At 39.4% G+C, this 14,017-nt stretch overlaps 1 protein-coding gene across 3 annotated transcripts in view; it reads right to left on the reverse strand.

Annotated features, from left to right (window-relative positions):
• Positions 1–14,017, reverse strand: part of LOC129437097 (uncharacterized) — a 524,696-nt gene that overhangs the window by 364,988 nt on the left and 145,691 nt on the right. The gene's annotated exons all lie outside the window — the stretch shown is intronic.

The following is a 14,017-nucleotide window of genomic DNA, read 5'->3' on the forward strand; positions in this document are numbered from 1 at the left end:
TAAAAGTTTATTCGTTATAGCTTAAAAAACATACAGGGTACGTTATTCTAGGTTATAAAATATAACTAAAAATGACCTACATGGAACGTTCTGGGAACGTTAACGTTTTTGTGTCCCTGGAACCATATGGGAACGTACTTGCTGTTGTTCTTAAGACCATTTGAGCACTTGGGGTTTAGAACGACACAGGGGTGATTTATGATCAAATTAGCATTTTGGGGTTAACTAACCCTTTAAGCCTACGTGCCCGATAAGTTTTAAAAATATCCTAAACTAAAATGTCCTAAAATTTTAGTACTTACACTTTTTGGACTTTTGATTAGTGAGTTTGTGACAAAACAGGTACTCACATGACAGTTAAAAATGATAAAAAACAACAATAATTAAGGAGACATACCTGATGGAATAAAAACATCATCTTCATCAGTGCGATCTTCCTCTTCTGTGGGTTCAGTTTTGATTTCTGTGTGTTCAGTTTTGATTTCTGTGAGTTCAGTTTTGATTTCTGTGAGTTCAGTTTTGATTTCTGTGGGTTCCGTTTTCATTTCTGTGGGTTCAGTTTTGATTTCTGTGGGTTCAGTTTTAATCTTCATCATGAGGTTTGTGCAGTCGATGAGTTTAACTGAACACATCTTCAGTTTGGTCTGCAGGATCTGCTGCTGTTCTCCAGCGTTACAGACAGAATCCAGAGACTCTGTGGAGGTTTTATCTTCCTGTAAGCTCTGTTTACTGTCACACACTGTGGTGTCCTGCATCATCTTAACACTAAAATACACAGATACGAGACTCCGTTTACACTCAATGAAACACGCAAGAGAGAAAAACACTGAGGATACACAAACACATCACACACGCGCGCGCTCTTTCTTTCTTTCTTTCTTTCGTGAGTTTATCTGCGTAATAATAAAGAGCTGCATCGCATCCTTCTGTACTGGAGAAGACGCTTCTTCTTCTTCTTCTTCGGTGGTTTTACTGACAGTTTACAAACAGTGTGCATTACCGCCACCTTCTGTAGTGTGGCGTAAACTCCTTGGGAAATTAATAGACGGTATGCACGTGACGTCACCTTTGGCGAAAGTGCCTGCGCGGTTACGCCCATTGAGTGGCAAAAAGACAGAGCGCAGAATTTGAGTATAGAATCTGGAAAAAAGCTGTTGTGCGATAGACTGTACTAACAGATTAACAAGAATTCAGAGCTATCGTTTTACAGACTGCCAAAAAAAGTAAATAGATCATTCATGCCAACGTCCACTGACCACAGGTGGGTTGATAAGTTGCTATGGTCACTATCAAGCAGAGGTTTTACTTTCTACTTAAAAGTATTTTTTCAAGTACACAGCAAATTTAGCAGAGTTAAAATTACGGTGTTAATGGAAAATAAATAGTTCGGCGTTAATTTAACACTAAATTGAGTTAAAACTATTTTTTTAACTCTATAAAAATAAAAAGTTGCTGTCAAAACAGAGTGTTACCACTTAAAAAAAAAACGCAACTCCTACAGCGTTTTGTGAGTGGAGTTTGTTAACTCCTTAAATTTTACAGCACACACTGAACCGCGTTTTTGGATGATGCAGTTCAAGCAGAAGTTCATCTCTTTCAATGTAAATCGTAAGTAAATGTTCAATAAATAAAATTTTGATCAATAACATTTGAGAGTAGAGTTTTAGCCTCAGATGGAGCAATTCACACTCGTATAATATTTTTGGGAGTTATTTTGTTGTTGTTGTTGTTGTTTTTTGCTTTATATGCTGTTTTAGTTTAAAACATATATTTTTAAATCCACTAATGTGTGCAGGAGATTTGCTTTGGGGACTTTGAAGGAGCACAGAAATAGGCCTACATGAAAATTTCTTCAGACGAAAAGCAATTTTATAATATTTTATTATATAATAATGAGTATTTTGTGCAAAACATAAATGTATAACTATTTTCAAAGTATTTTGTAATGTGTTCAGTATGTGAATTCTGTAATGCATTCTGTAAATATTAGTTTCTGCTGTGTTATACTTAAATATTGTTTTTTAATATTTTTTCCCTTTTATTTTTGTTTTATTAACAGAAAAGTTCAATATCCAGTCTGAAGGTCAGACAGAGGATCATATCAACTCCTTACAACTACTGGTTCATCATATTCTGCTGTTATTATGTGAAGACCAACATGGATTTTGGATTGAAATGAAGTCAAACTTGTTTGTATGAACTGAAGCATCCCATAAACTGTATTTATAAATATCTCTACTGTTATTATACATTGGGAATGTGCTTTTTAGTTGTCTCGGATGTTAATATGTTAATTTAATGAACACTTAAATGTGTGATACATTGAGGACAATTTTTCAGAAATGTTGATCAGATGACATTTAAAAAAATCCTTAACAGTTTTATAATGATAATGATCGATTTTACTGCTGTATTGTTACATTGAAAAACTGTTCTAAAAGTAAAGTTTTTTGTCCCAAAAGTACTGTAATATGTTTCTGTCTTTACATTTACCATATTAACACCATAGTATAAAAAATATAACACTACATTGGAGTTAACAAATTACACCAAGGGAGTTCATTTTTAACAAATAAAAAATATTTAACACTGATTAGTGTAAATTTATAGTTAGATTTTTAACTCTGTATAGTGTCAATTGCTAACACTTTAAAAGAGTCAATGTGCCAACACTTGCAAAAGTGTTAAAATAACTCTATTGGGAGTGGACCCCATGAGACACGTTTAAAGTGTTGAAATTAACTCTTAGAGAGTTATTCTGAGGTTCCAGATTTTGCTGTGTATTTTATCTGTGTTTTTCTTTGGAAACATACCAAAGCATATTATCATTTCCATTAAATTTCATAAATACAAGTATTTGTCTTCTCGTGGTTTAATTAAGAAAAATTAATAATAAAACACCTCCAACAAAAATGGCACTTCTGAGTTTAAGGACAAATAGGGCATGTGTGCTGCACAGTTTAAGCCCTTTCTGTGAACGTGCCTGCCATTTATTCTATATTTCATCATTTCCTGTTTTCTATTATTTCTTCCTTATAGCCTACGTGTTTGTTCTAAAACTATTCTGATTACATACAAATTAATATGCATAGGCCTGTTTATATATTAATCACTTCACACTTGTGTGTGTGTTATATTTATATCTTTATTAAGTATGTAAACACAATAAATTTAGAACAAACAGAAAGAAGAAATAGGCTAAGATATAAGGTAAAAAGAAATCATAGACAACGGAAAAATTATGAAATACTTAATAAATGGTGATATTCCTTCATAGTATAACCCATTCAAAACTTAATCTTTCTAAATATATTATTAATGTAATGTGATGAAAACGCTATAAGAAACACATAGGGAACAGACTTCAACAGAACAACGGACATCTTCTCAAATTATTTTCTATTCTAATTATTAAAAGATTTCCAAATGATTTCATCACTTCTCCAGTCTGTCTGTTTAAAGGCTAATTGCAAGCATAAACACCTACATTTATCTTCAAATGGTGTCTTCGACAGTGTTGGGGATTACAAGTAACGTGCATTACGTAATAATATTACTTTTCTGAAGTAACGAGTAAAGTAACGCATTACTTTATAAATGTACACATTAATATTTTAGTTACTTTTTAAAAAAAGTAATGCAAGTTTCTTTTCAGTTTAATTAATTTAATTTAAAAATAAAAAAATTACTAAATTAAACTGAACATATTAACATAGAGTTACGAACTCTGTGCTCCTGAGCGGGAACAGTTTGAGTCAGAAACGGGGATGGCAGGCCAGAGCTTGACATTTTTGCGACCATAAAAAAAACACCTGCAAGGCCTAAAAGAGGTCAAGCCTCAACCACGTGAGAAAAAGTAATGCAAAAGTAACTTAAAAGTAACGTAAGCATTACTTTCCATGAAAAGTAACTAAGTAACGCAATTAGTTTCTTTTTTGGGGAGTAACTAAATATTGTAATGCATTACTTTTAAAAGTAACTTTCCCCAACACTGGTCTTCGACAATGGTATTCTATAGAAATGAAGGCCATCTTTTTTTGGCATTCCTATTCTGACACACAACAGCACAACAAGACATTTTCTAGTGAGTTATCATGCTAGTTTCTCTTGTGTAATTCATTTCCAGTATTTTTCTGCCACCACATTGCGTGCAGCTTGCAGTGACATAACTGTGACGTGTACTCGCAAAAGGTCGATATTGGCAGTCTATTACAGTTCACTTCTATGGTGTTAACTGTGCATCTGGTCAAGATGCTCTCAATGCAATAACAGGTCCTTTAGCTTTCCAAGAAAGAATAAAAAGACTGACAAAATACTGAACAATTATGTAAACTTTAATTTACCAGCCCAGAGAAAAGGCCCATAGAAGAAATCAGGAGACGTAATAATCATTGTAAAAATGAACAAAGCATTTATTATCTGAACAGTTCCTTTCTCAGTGTTTTTTATACCAAGCAAAGTTAATGACATAATGGTCCCAAGACATTAAGACTTTAAAACCAACTTGTAACATCACAGCACACAATATAAAATAAATGATTTTGACACATAACAACATTTAATCAAAGAGATGTAATATAAAAATGATAAATGTGTAAATAAAATATGAAAATCAACACAAAGTAACACTATTGTATATAGTTCTGAACAGTTTGTTTGCTCCCGGACACATACACTGTTTAACAGCTTTTTACGTTACCTCATTAAAAAACTGTACTTTTAAGGCGTTGACATCATGTCAGGTCGTCATGTGGGTAGCACATGCTGCTAGGCGCAAAAAGTTTAGATGTTCTGTCAGACGTTTGATTAACCGTTTTGTCGGCTGCCATTGACGAGATGCGCGAGACAATCGCATGCGATTTATCATGCAGCCCTCTTTATAAGTTACATTATTAAGCCAGAGGAAACTAAAATTATATATCATAAATAATTATGCGATGGGTTTAGGTGTTGTTTTGTAATTCTAAAGTCTTTGGTAGCCACAAGTTTTGAGAAAATATCTGTTGGAAATCAAACGTTTTTTTACTTAAAGGCACACCATGGAACTTTTTGGCGACTTGGGGGTGCTAGACATATATTTTTCACGTCTAGCGCCCCTAGAGGCCACAAGCGCCGCAGCACTGTCGCAAAGGAAAAGAAGACAACTCTTTAGGCCACAAAGTGTGCCTTCCAGCAAGTCATGTGTCATATAATATAATTTTATGAGTTTTTTATCAAATGCCAAAAAATTGCATAGCTCACGTTTACTAGCCAGTTGTAATGGTGGTCGCTTGGTTAAAGTTTATATTAAAAAAAATATTGCCCTAAAGGGGAATCGACCCGAATCGCTCATATCAAAGGTCCATGATATCATATCAAAGGTCCAAAGGTCCAATACATTGTGGCATCGCCCCCACGTTGCCACAATGTCACATGATATAAATCTCTCTCTAAACTCTTCAAGTAGCTTCCAGTAAAATTCACATTTAAAAAAATAGTGTTCAGGCGCCATACAGTACTTATATATGTGTAGAACATTGAGTACATGTTCTTAACTCTTTCACCGGCAGCATTTTTCATGATTTTCACAAAAGTTTAATGCCTTTCAGAAAATGCTCCTTCTAAAATGTACAAACATACAATATAAGAAATAAAAGAACAGACCCTCTGCTTTCAAACAAAAAATCCGTTTCATCCTACCTTCATGCGTTCTGTTTTTATCACAGATATCTCGTCAATCAAGAGAAAACGCTTCCCCGCCAATGAAGAGTATTTCCGTCTTCCCGCAATACTGCTATTATTCACTATGTGGCGCCCTTCCGCAACTTTTTAAAATCGGAAGTATTGCCCTATGGCAAGCTGCTGCATGTCCGTGTCTGTTTTAAAGATCGCTCTGAATGGGATCTCTATGAAAAGTCCGTCACAAAAATGGAATTATCTCTGCTTTTTGCTCAAAATGTGGTGTTTTTGCAGAAATCTACCCATATTCAAAAGCTGATTACAAAAGAACTACTAAAGGTAGGATGAAACGTTTTCTTTCTGTTTGAAAGCAGAGGGTCTGCCCCTTCACTTGGTACATTGTATGCTTATACATTTTTGAAGAGGAACATTTTCTGGAAGGCATTAAACGCTGGCGCTGGCTGGCAACTTTTTTAAAAAAATGCTGGCGGTGAAAGAGTTAATAATGTGATTTTTTTTTACTAATGTGATTTGTATCTCTATAGCGTATCCGTATTAGTGACGTCAGAGTACGTCCTGACGTATACGGAACTGTGTGGTGGAATAACTCACATGTACCTCGTGTGATGCTGATGCAGTTTTATAAGTAAAGATTGTTGTTCCAAAGCTTTGAATGAGACCGTCATTTAAACAATATGCAAGCATTATAACATTACTTACTAGTACAAAAGCATCGGAAAGAAACCCCTCCTCGAACGCTGGCCCAATATAATTAGGGCCCGAGCACACAAGTGTGAGGACCCTATTGTTTTTGCTCCGTTTATTATTATTAGGGCCCGAGCACACAAGTGTGAGGACCCTATTGTTTTTGCTCCGTTTATTATTAGGGCCCGAGCACCGAGGAGCAGGCCAGAATGGCCTGCACCGTGGGTGCAAAGCCCTATTGTTTTTGCTCCGTTTATTATTATTTTTCTTCTTCTTCTTCTTCTTCTTCTTCTTCTTCTCCGAAATGGATCGCATTTTTGAGGGCCTAAACATACCCGAAAACTCATGAAAATTTACACACGCGTCAGAAGTGGCGAAAATTTACATGTAGTATAGGTGTCAGAAGTGGGCGTATAAAAATGGCTCGATAGCGCCACCTGCAAAATTTCAAGAGAACAGCCCCCCCACTACGAAAAACGTACAGATACGAAATTTGGTAGGGTCATCTATGACCCCAAGACCTTCAAAAAAGTCTATTGGAGCTTAGCTCTAAACCCCACAGGAAGTCAGCCATTTTGAATTTTCTCTGTCATTTTTTTACATTTCCAAGCGTCGTACTTTAACGAACTCTTTAACGAACTCCTCCTAGAGATTTGGTCAATCTCATCTAAAGGCCTTTGCGATGTTAAATTGCGGAGCTTTTGACTTTTCGTTGGAGGGTGTGTCCGTGGCGGCCTGACAAATTTCAGCGTTTTCGCCATGAAACAGGAAGTTGTTATAACTAAGGCATACAATGTCCAATCTGGCACACACTTCAAACGTTTGATAAGAGTCTTGGCCTGAACACATTTCAATGCCAATATTCAGCTTCAGTCATAGCGCCACCTAAAGGTAGCAGGAAATGCCATGTTGTACGCTGTGATTTACTGCTCTTAGAGATTTAATAAAATCATCATCATATTTGGTCAGACAGATTTTAAGCCCTTTGCGATGATAAATTGCGAAGATCTTGACTTTTCGTCAAAGGGCGTGTCCGTGGCAGCCTGGCAAAGTGTGATGTTTCACCATGAAACAGGAAGCTGTTGTAATTCAGGCATACATTGTTTGATCTACTCCAGACTTCACACGTTTGATAAGGGTCCCGGCCTGAACACGTCAATATAACAATAATCAGGTACCGTCATAGCGCCACCTGCTGCACACAGGCGGTGTGGCACATCAGTTTCCCTTTGAATATTCACCTGTATTTACCCAATTTAATTCATACCCCCCCGGTTTACTGCTTTACTAATGCCATAGGGTGGCGGTGCACATGCGTGCGAGGGCCCTTCCATCGCTGCTTGCAGCTTTAATTATTATTATTATTTATTCTTCTTCTTCTCCAAAGTGAATCGCATTTTTGAGGGGCGAAACATGCTCGAAAACTCATGAAATTTTGCACACATGTCAGGAGTGGCGAAAATTTACATGTGGCATAGGCGCCAGAAATGGGCGTGTAGAAATGGCTCGATAGCGCCACCTGCAAAATTTCAAGAGAACAGCCCCCCCACTACGAAAAACGTACAGATACAAAATTTGGTAGGATCATCTATCACCCCAAGACCTACAAAAAAGTCTCTTGGAGCGAAGCTCTAAACCCAACAGGAAGTCCGCCATTTTTAATTTTTGCCTTGATTTTTGTGCAAATTTGGTCATTTCCAGCCTTCATACTTTAACGAACTCCTCCTACAGATTTAATCCGATCATCGTCATATTTGGTCAATCTCATCTAAAGGCCTTTGCGATGTTAAATTGCGGAGATCTTGACTTTTCGTCAGAGGGTGTGTCCGTGGCGGCCTGACGAATTTCGGCATTTTTGCCATGAAACAGGAAGTGGCTCTAACTCAGGCATACAATGTCCAATCTGCCCCACGCTTCATACGTTTGATAAGGGTCTTGGCCTGAACACATTTCAATGCCAATATTCAACTTCACTCATAGCGCCACCTAGAGGTAGGAGGAAATACCATGTTTTATGCTCTGATTTACTGCTCTTAGAGATTTAATCAAATCATCATCATATTTGGTCTGACTGATGTTAAGCCCTTTTCCTTGATAAATTGCGAAGATCTTGACTTTTCGTTGAAGGGCGTGTCCGTGGCGGCCTGGCAAAGTGTGATGTTTCGCCATGAAACAGGAAGTTGTTATAACTCAGGCATACAATGTCCGATCTGCCCCTGACCTCACACGTTTGATAAGGGTCCAGGCCTGAACACATCAACATGGCATAATTCAGTAACACTCATAGCGCCACCTAGAGGCAGCAGGAAATACCATGTTTTACGCTGTGATTTACTGCTCTTAGATATTTAACCATATCAACATCATATTTCACCAGTGTAATCTCAAGACCTTGTGTGATGATAAAAAGCAACGACCTTGACTTTTCATTAAAGGGCGTGTCCGTGGCGGCCTCGCAAAGTATCGGTAAATGAATCGCATTTTTGACAGGCTAAACAAGCCCAAAAAGTCATAAAACGTTGCACACATGTCAGAAGTGGCGAACATTTACATGTGGCATAGGCACCAGAAGTGGGCGTGTAGAAATGGCTCGATAGCGCCACCTGCAAAATTTCAAGCGAACAGCCCCCCGCTACGAAAAATGTACAGATACGAAATTTGGTAGGATCATCTATCACCCCAAGACCTACAAAAAAGTCTCTTGGAGCGAAGCTCTAAACCCCACAGGAAGTCGGCCATTTTGAATTTTTGCCTTGATTTTTGTGCAAATTTGGTCATTTCCAGGCTTCATACTGCAACAAACTCCTCCTACAGATTTATTCCGATCATCGTCATATTTGGTCAGTCTCATCTAAAGGCCTTTGCGATGCTAAATTGCAGAGATCTTGACTTTTCGTTGGAGGGTTTGTCCGTGGCGGGCTGCCAAATTTCGGCGTTTTCGCCATGAAACAGGAAGTGGCTCTAACTCAGGTATACAATGTCCAATCTGCCCCACGCTTCACATGTTTGATTAGGGTCTTGGCCTGAACACATTTCAATGCCAATATTCAGCTTCAGTCATAGCGCCACCTAGAGGTAGCAGGAAATACCATGTTTTACGCTATGATTTACTGCTCTTAGAGATTTAATCAAATCATCATCATATTTGGTTAGATTGATGTAAAGCCCTCTGCGGTGATAAATTGTGAATATCTTGACTTTTCGTTGAAGGGCGTGTCCGTGGCGGCCTGGCAAAGTGTGATGTTTCGCCATGAAACAGGAAGCTGTTGTAATTCAGACATACATTGTTCGATCTGCCCCAGACTTCACATGTTTGATAAGGTTCTTGGCCTGAACACATTTCAATGCCAATATTCAGCTTCAGTCATAGCACCACCTGCTGCACACAGGCGGTGTGGCACATCAGTTTTACTTTGAATATCCACCTGTATTTACCCACTTTAATTCATATCCCCCTGGTTCACTGCTTTACTAATGCCATAGGGTAGCGGTGCACATGCGTGCGAGGGCCCTTCCATCGCTGCTTGCAGCTTTAATTAGGGCCCGAGCACACAAGTGTGAGGACCCTATTGTTTTTGCTCCGTTTATTATTATTATTATTATTTATTCTTCTTCTTCTCCAAAGTGAATCGCATTTTTGAGGGGCGAAACATGCTCGAAAACTCATGAAATTTTGCACACATGTCAGGAGTGGCGAAAATTTACATGTGGCATAGGCGCCAGAAATGGGCGTGTAGAAATGGCTCGATAGCGCCACCTGCAAAATTTCAAGAGAACAGCCCCCCCACTACGAAAAACGTACAGATACAAAATTTGGTAGGATCATCTATCACCCCAAGACCTACAAAAAAGTCTCTTGGAGCGAAGCTCTAAACCCAACAGGAAGTCCGCCATTTTTAATTTTTGCCTTGATTTTTGTGCAAATTTGGTCATTTCCAGCCTTCATACTTTAACGAACTCCTCCTACAGATTTAATCCGATCATCGTCATATTTGGTCAATCTCATCTAAAGGCCTTTGCGATGTTAAATTGCGGAGATCTTGACTTTTCGTCAGAGGGTGTGTCCGTGGCGGCCTGACGAATTTCGGCATTTTTGCCATGAAACAGGAAGTGGCTCTAACTCAGGCATACAATGTCCAATCTGCCCCACGCTTCATACGTTTGATAAGGGTCTTGGCCTGAACACATTTCAATGCCAATATTCAACTTCACTCATAGCGCCACCTAGAGGTAGGAGGAAATACCATGTTTTATGCTCTGATTTACTGCTCTTAGAGATTTAATCAAATCATCATCATATTTGGTCTGACTGATGTTAAGCCCTTTTCCTTGATAAATTGCGAAGATCTTGACTTTTCGTTGAAGGGCGTGTCCGTGGCGGCCTGGCAAAGTGTGATGTTTCGCCATGAAACAGGAAGTTGTTATAACTCAGGCATACAATGTCCGATCTGCCCCTGACCTCACACGTTTGATAAGGGTCCAGGCCTGAACACATCAACATGGCATAATTCAGTAACACTCATAGCGCCACCTAGAGGCAGCAGGAAATACCATGTTTTACGCTGTGATTTACTGCTCTTAGATATTTAACCATATCAACATCATATTTCACCAGTGTAATCTCAAGACCTTGTGTGATGATAAAAAGCAACGACCTTGACTTTTCATTAAAGGGCGTGTCCGTGGCGGCCTCGCAAAGTATCGGTAAATGAATCGCATTTTTGACAGGCTAAACAAGCCCAAAAAGTCATAAAACGTTGCACACATGTCAGAAGTGGCGAACATTTACATGTGGCATAGGCACCAGAAGTGGGCGTGTAGAAATGGCTCGATAGCGCCACCTGCAAAATTTCAAGCGAACAGCCCCCCGCTACGAAAAATGTACAGATACGAAATTTGGTAGGATCATCTATCACCCCAAGACCTACAAAAAAGTCTCTTGGAGCGAAGCTCTAAACCCCACAGGAAGTCGGCCATTTTGAATTTTTGCCTTGATTTTTGTGCAAATTTGGTCATTTCCAGGCTTCATACTGCAACAAACTCCTCCTACAGATTTATTCCGATCATCGTCATATTTGGTCAGTCTCATCTAAAGGCCTTTGCGATGCTAAATTGCAGAGATCTTGACTTTTCGTTGGAGGGTTTGTCCGTGGCGGGCTGCCAAATTTCGGCGTTTTCGCCATGAAACAGGAAGTGGCTCTAACTCAGGTATACAATGTCCAATCTGCCCCACGCTTCACATGTTTGATTAGGGTCTTGGCCTGAACACATTTCAATGCCAATATTCAGCTTCAGTCATAGCGCCACCTAGAGGTAGCAGGAAATACCATGTTTTACGCTATGATTTACTGCTCTTAGAGATTTAATCAAATCATCATCATATTTGGTTAGATTGATGTAAAGCCCTCTGCGGTGATAAATTGTGAATATCTTGACTTTTCGTTGAAGGGCGTGTCCGTGGCGGCCTGGCAAAGTGTGATGTTTCGCCATGAAACAGGAAGCTGTTGTAATTCAGACATACATTGTTCGATCTGCCCCAGACTTCACATGTTTGATAAGGTTCTTGGCCTGAACACATTTCAATGCCAATATTCAGCTTCAGTCATAGCACCACCTGCTGCACACAGGCGGTGTGGCACATCAGTTTTACTTTGAATATCCACCTGTATTTACCCACTTTAATTCATATCCCCCTGGTTCACTGCTTTACTAATGCCATAGGGTAGCGGTGCACATGCGTGCGAGGGCCCTTCCATCGCTGCTTGCAGCTTTAATTAGGGCCCGAGCACACCAGGGTGTGAGGACCCTATTGTTTTTGCTCCGTTTATTATTATTATTATTTTTCTTCTTCTTCTTCTTCTTCTTCTTCTTCTTCTTCTCCGAAATGGATTGCATTTTTGAGGGCCTAAACATACCCGAAAACTCATGAAAATTTGCACACGTGTCAGAAATGGCGAAAATTTACATGTAGTATAGGCGTCAGAAGTGGGCGTGTAGAAATGGCTCGATAGCGCCACCTGCAAAATTTCAAGAGAACAGCCCCCCCACTACGAAAAACGTACAGATACGAAATTTGGTAGGATCATCTAGCACCCCAAGACCTACAAAAAAGTCTCTTGGAGCGAAGCTCTAAACGCCACAGGAAGTCGGCCATTTTTAATTTTCTCTGTCATTTTTTGACATTTCCAAGCGTCGTACTTTAACGAACTCCTCCTAGCGATTTAATCCGATCATTATCATATTTGGTCAGTCTCATCTAAAGGCCTTTGCGATGCTAAATTGCGGAGATCTTGACTTTTCGTTGGAGGGTGTGTCCGTGGCGGCCTGCCAAAGTTCGGCATTTTCGCCATGAAACAGGAAGTTGTTATAACTCAGGCATTCAATGTCCAATCTGCCCCACACTTCACATGTTTGATAAGGGTCTTGACCTGAACACATTTTAACGCCAATATTCAGCTTCAGTCATAGCCCCACCTAGAGGTAGCAGGAAATGCCATGTTTTACGCTGTGATTTACTGCTCTTAGAGATTTAATCAAATCATCATCATAATTGGTCAGACTGATGTTAAGCCCTTTGCCGTGATAAATTGCGAAGATCTTGACTTTTCGTTGAAGGGCGTGTCCGTGGCGGCCTGGCAAAGTGTGATATTTCGCCATGAAACAGGAAGCTGTTGTAATTCAGGCATACATTATCCGATCTGCCCCCGACTTCACAAGTTTGATAAGGGTCCCGGCCTGAACATGTCAATATAACAATAATCAGGTACAGTCATAGCGCCACCTGCTGCACAAAGGCTGTGTGGCACATCAATTTCCCTTTAAATGTCCACGTATATTTACCCACTTTAATTCATATCCCCCTGGTTCACTGCTTAACTAATGCCATAGGGTGGCGGTGCACATGCGTGCGAGGGCCCTTCCATCGCTGCTTGCAGCTTTAATTATTATTTATTCTTCTTCTTCTCCAAAGTGAATCGCATTTTTGAGGGGCGAAACATGCTCAAAAACTCATGAAATTTTGCACACATGTCAGGAGTGGCGAAAATTTACATGTGGCATAGGCGCCAGAAGTGGGCGTGTAGAAATGGCTCGATAGCGCCACCTGCAAAATTTCAAGAGAACAGCCCCCCCACTACGAAAAACGTACAGATACGAAATTTGGTAGGATCATCTATCACCCCAAGACCTACAAAAAAGTCTCTTGGAGCGAAGCTCTGAACCCCACAGGAAGTCCGCCATTTTGAATTTTTGCCTTGATTTTTGTGCAAATTTGGACATTTCCAGCCTTCATACTTTAACGAACTCCTCCTACAGATTTAATCCAATCATCGTAATATTTGGTCAATCTCATCTTAAGGCCTTTGCGATGTTAAATTGCGGAGATCTTGACTTTTCGTCAGAGGGTGTGTCCGTGGCGGCCTGACAAATTTTGGCATTTTCGCCATGAAACAGGAAGTGGCTCTAACTCAGGCATACAATGTCCAATCTGCCCCACGCTTCATACGTTTGATAAGGGTCTTGGCCTGAACACATTTCAATGCCAATATTCAACGTCACTCATAGCGCCACCTAGAGGTAGGAGGAAATACCATGTTTTATGCTCTGATTTACTGCTCTTAGAGATTTAATCAAATCATCATCATATTTGGTCTGA

The sequence above is a fragment of the Misgurnus anguillicaudatus genome, chromosome 24 (genome assembly GCF_027580225.2).
Source record: "Misgurnus anguillicaudatus chromosome 24, ASM2758022v2, whole genome shotgun sequence".
Lineage (NCBI taxonomy): Eukaryota > Metazoa > Chordata > Actinopteri > Cypriniformes > Cobitidae > Misgurnus > Misgurnus anguillicaudatus.